The following is a 5,460-nucleotide window of genomic DNA, read 5'->3' as shown; positions in this document are numbered from 1 at the left end:
AACTTCTGAGAATGTACGTCTGGAGCACAACATTGTATGGTAGTGAAACATGTTCTGTGGGAAAACTGAAAGAGAATAGAATCGTAGCATTTGCGATATGGTGCTACAGAAAAATGTCGAAAATAAGGAGGACTGATAAGGTAAGGAATGAGGAGGTTTCGTCGAAGAATGAGCGAGGAAAGGAATATATGGAAAACTGACAAGAATAAGGGACAGGATCGTAGAAAAACTGTTAAGGCATCAAAGAATAGCTTCCATGAGTACACCCAAAAATAATTGAGGACATAGGTTACAAGTGTTACTCTGAGATGAAGATGTTGGCACAGGAGTGGAATTCCCGGCGGGCCGCATCTAACCAATCAGAAGACCGATAAAAATAAATAAATAAATAAAATGTCATCAGTGGCTCACCCGAAGATGACTCTCATCTCAGCTGCTCAGTTGTAATATCATGTATTTCAGTTTAAGATGACCTGCAGTACATCTGGAACTTCTTACTGTATTTTGGAACAGTTTCAATAAGTGGCTTTATTATTACATAAAAATATCATATAACGTTCAAAACGATATTATTCAAAGAGCAGTGTGGGCCTAATGCTGTTTCACTTAATGCGATCCTATCTTCGAAAGTAATTTTTTGTCACTTTTTAGCTGTTAATACAGTATGTAACTGCAGCGTTGTATTGTGTTTCAGTCCGTCACGAATATGGCAGATAATTCAGTACGAAAACTGAATTTGACTCTGTTCACAGAGTCCTCGTAGATGGTAATCAGTTCTGCATTAATATTTAAGAGACAAAATGCAGGAAGTTGTCCTAGGTTGTTCGAGTAGTACAAACGGGAACACAATAACATCTGCATGGGGAGAAACTGCAAAGGGAGGCACACAGGGTCCGATCATTCGCCCGCTAGTGTTCTTCATTTATGTTAATGATAAGCCATGTTATTTGAATCAAGAGGCAAAATTAGTCCTATCTGGAGATGATATAAACATTGTCGTGGCGCCAAGCAAAGAAGCATCAACAGAAAAAATAGTAAATGATATTTTCGTGAAAGAAGTTACTGAATGGTATTTGCACAAATGGGCTATCCTTAAACTTTGAAAAAAACGCATTTAATTCATGTGGTTTTGTACTGGAAAAAAGATATCACACCCTCTGTTAAATAACGAAGAGGGTAGAAAACTATCAGTTCTTCTGTGCTCATGTTGGTGAAACCTTAAAGTGGAAAAACAATACAGTAGATTGGCTAAAACGTTTAGATTCACCTAATTTCTCCGTAATAATAAATGCCAGTTTTGGTACTGAAAAAGTCATCAGCTTAACATATTTTGCATATTTTCATTCACTGATGTCTTATTGGGTAATACTGTGGAACAATTCCACGCTTAGGCGAACTCGATTCATAGTAAAAAAGAAAGAAATTAGAATTATGTGTGGAGTTAACAGATGTATATCCTGCAGATGTCTGTTTAAGCAGCTGGGAATGTTAACCACAGCCTTACAGCACATTTATTTACCTATGACATGTTATCTGCAATCCATCTAAGTTTCAGAGTAATAGACATATACAGGGGTGCAACACTAGAAGGAAAAATTATTTGCAGTAACCTTTAATTAAATTTTGGCACAGGAAGGTATGAAACATGCAGCTATAAAACTCTCTGACAATCTAACCACAGTAATAAAATGTGTGAGAGATAACAGAAGTTTATGAAGTCTACCATATTGATGGATGTCAGGACTAGCAATTTTTTGTTAAATATTTTTATTTTCGTATAGTAGCCGCCGCAGTTGCGATAATAGTAATTTCTTTTTTGTGACTGACTTCACACCATCACATCCATTTTCAAACACGTACACTGGTGGGAACTAATTACCACAAAAAACACTCCGTTTGCAGGTCACAAGTGGGCCATCGGGACCATCCGACCGCCGTGTCATCCTCAACTGAGGATGCGGATAGGAGGGGCGTGTAGTCAGCACACTGCTCTCCCAGTGGAGATGGTGGTTTTCTTTGACCGGAGCCGCTGTTATTCGGTCGAGTACCTTTCTCAGTTGGCATCACGAGTCTCAGTGCACCCCGAAAAATGGCAACAGCGCATGGTGGCCCGGACGGTCACCCATCCAACTGACAGCCAGGTCCGACAACGCTTAACTTCGGTGATCTGACGGGAACCGGTGTATCCACTGCGGCAAGGCAGTTGCCAATCACCACAAGCAAATGACTATTATTGCAAGTGTGACGGATGCTGGAAGCAAATTGAAAAATTAAGAAATATAACAGAAGTGTTTTCGAATGTATATGAAGTATGCTTCTCCTTGATAACTCCTTCTATATCACAGATGAATTTTTAACTAGAGAAATTAGTCAATAAAACCCGCAAATGGCCAGCATGTAGCCATATAAGTATTTTTATTTTATTTCGTATTATTGTGAATTTCGTTTATGCTACAAGTAACTAGCTGAGTAACTAAGCGTCCTTTTCATGCTCCATTCCATTATCGTCTAAATTTATTTCATTTTTTAACGTTTCAGGTTTACGTTAAATGCGCGGATGGGAAATAAAGATGAGGTTAATCGTGATTCTATGAAATTAATAGTCAGAGCTCTGGCTGCACCAGTTTTCTCAATTTAGCCGCAGCAACGAATTCTCTTAAAGCAGTAGTTGAGTGCGTGGTTGACATCAGCTCGGCCGTGTATTTACCTTGCAGTGGAAGCTGTGTTTACCGTACAAACATTCTGCCGCCCTTTAATTATTCGGCGTTCAGGTGGCGACTTCCAGTCAGAACTTGTTCAGAATCTAACGTCGTAAATATTACGCTTGTGTAGGTGTGTGGCCTCTGCGTAACTAACGTAATTGGCTATCGCACGAGACGTGCTTGCTACATGCAATATAGCGCACTGCGATGATAGGTTGTGACGTGCAGTGTGTATAGAATATACTCACGTACTCAAGTCAAATTTCAAAGATACAATGAAAACTGAATATGAGTTTGACATGCTACGTGACGTCAAATACACTTCGTTTTATTACAGTTCATTAGTTTCTTAATAATGCAGGAAAAGTGTGATTGTTCAGTCGACTGTGATCTGACAATGTCGTATTCGTGTCGTAATACACATCATCTCTCGTGAACAATATTGCCTGAAAAATGAGCCTTTTTTGTAAAAAATTGAAAGTGGAATGACACGTAAAATACGTGTCATTAGGACCAATCCATAAATGTAATCGAAATCAGAATGTTTTCAGGTCAGACTTTCGTGGTGATATTGGAACACTATGCTTCTCACGATCACATAATAAGAAAGAGAAAATTAATGTTCCTTTATTAAAATTATTTCAAGGATACAATCTTGATCACATACAGGGTGTTTCAAAAATGACCGGTATATTTGAAACGGCAATACAAACTAAACGAGCAGCGATAGAAATACACCGTTTGTTGCAATATGCTTGGTGACCGGTTTCGGCCTTTTTGAGACCATCATGAGATCAGTTTTGCTCAATGGTGACAGCAGGAGTCGGTGGCGTGGAGCAGATCGATCTGGATGCATGCGGAACACTGCTCATGGAGCATATGGTACATTGTTCATGGAGTATATAGAGCACTGCTTACGGAGTACGGCTCCTGCTGTCACCAATGAGTGAAAAATTATCTGGAGATGGTCTCTTAATAGTTCAAACTAAATATACAAAATATATGTGAACAAGGCTGTTTCACTCAAATAATTTTAACGACCGCTGTTTTTCCCTAGGACAAAGTTCCAAAAGATTCTCAATATCATTTTTAATGTAGCAATGGTCATAGATGTTCAGCTGTGCTAATAATTTTGAATGAATAATTGTGCATTGGTATAACCACTTTTGTCTCGTAGCGTAACGCTACCTAGGCAGGTCACTGGCATGAACCACGTAGCTTCTGGAATCCAAACTCGTCGCTATGTCGATGGTCGAAGAGGCCATGGAGATCATGGTTACGGTTGCAAGTTACGTAAGACGAAACAAGTACTAATGAACAAAGCCAGAATAAAATGTAATAACGCTGTACCAATAGCCGTTAATTGATATTGTTTTACTAGGCAACCAGTTTCGACGTTCCAATCACACCGTCTTCAGGCCTGTCGCACGGATGCCACCAAGTACCACTCGTGCATGTTTAAGACAAGGCACAAATACCCGTATCTGGTTCCGTAAAAACCCGAACTACACTCCTGGAAATGGAAAAAAGAACACATTGACACCGGTGTGTCAGACCCACCATACTTGCTCCGGACACTGCGAGAGGGCTGTACAAGCAATGATCACACGCACGGCACAGCGGACACACCACGAACCGCGGTGTTGGCCGTCGAATGGCGCTAGCTGCGCAGCATTTCTGCACCGCCGCCGTCAGTATCAGCCAGTTTGCCGTGGCATACGGAGCTCCATCGCAGTCTTTAACACTGGTAGCATGCCGCGACAGCGTGGACGTGAACCGTATGTGCAGTTGACGGACTTTGAGCGAGGGCGTATAGTGGGCATGCGGGAGGCCGGGTGGACGTACCGCCGAATTGCTCAACACGTGGAGCGTGAGGTCTCCACAGTTCATCGATGTTGTCGCCAGTGGTCGGCGGAAGGTGCACGTGCCCGTCGACCTGGGACCGGACCGACCGCAGCGACGCACGGATTCACGCCAAGACCGTAGGATCCTACGCAGTGCCGTAGGGGACCGCACCGCCACTTCCCAGAAAATTAGGGACACTGTTGCTCCTGGGGTTCGGCGAGGACCATTCGCAACCGTCTCCATGAAGCTGGGCTACGGTCCCGCACACCATTAGGCCGTCTTCCGCTCACGCCCCAACATCGTGCAGCCCGCCTCCAGTGGTGTCGCGACAGGCGTGAATGGAGGGACGAATGGAGACGTGTCGTCTTCAGCGATAAGAGTCGCTTTTGCCTTGGTGCCAATGATGGTCGTATGTGTGTTTGGCGCCGTGCAGGTGAGCGCCACAATCAGGACTGCATACGACCGAGGCACACAGGGACAACACCCGGCATCATGGTGTGGGGAGCGATCTCCTAGACTGGCCATACACCTCTGGTGATCGTCGAGGGGACACTGAATAGTGCACGGTACATCCAAACCGTAACCGAACCCATCGTTCTACCATTCCTAGACCGGCAAGGGAACTTGCTGTTCCAACAGGACAATGCACGTCCGCATGTATCCCGTGCCACCCAACGTGCTCTAGAAGGTGTAAGTCTACTACCCTGGCCAGCAAGATCTCCGGATCTGTCCCCCATTGAGCATGTTTGGGACTGGATGAAGCGTCGTCTCACGCGGTCTGCACGTCCAGCACGAACGCTGGTCGAACTGAGGCGCCAGGTGGAAATGACATGGCAAGCCGTTCCACAGGACTACATCCAGCATCTCTACGATCGTCTCCATGGGAGAATAGCAGCCTGCATTGCTGCGAAAG

The 5,460-nt window shown here is 43.7% G+C and overlaps 1 pseudogene; it reads right to left on the bottom strand.

The window, feature by feature from the left end:
- Positions 1–2,090: 2,090 nt before the first annotated feature.
- On the bottom strand, positions 2,091–2,208 carry LOC126291571 (5S ribosomal RNA; annotated as a pseudogene).
- Positions 2,209–5,460: the final 3,252 nt, after the last annotated feature.

The sequence above is a fragment of the Schistocerca gregaria genome, chromosome 1, assembly GCF_023897955.1.
Source record: "Schistocerca gregaria isolate iqSchGreg1 chromosome 1, iqSchGreg1.2, whole genome shotgun sequence".
NCBI lineage: Eukaryota > Metazoa > Arthropoda > Insecta > Orthoptera > Acrididae > Schistocerca > Schistocerca gregaria.
The sequence above is the reverse complement of the archived record's forward strand: the minus strand, read 5'-3'. Positions and strand labels throughout refer to the sequence as shown.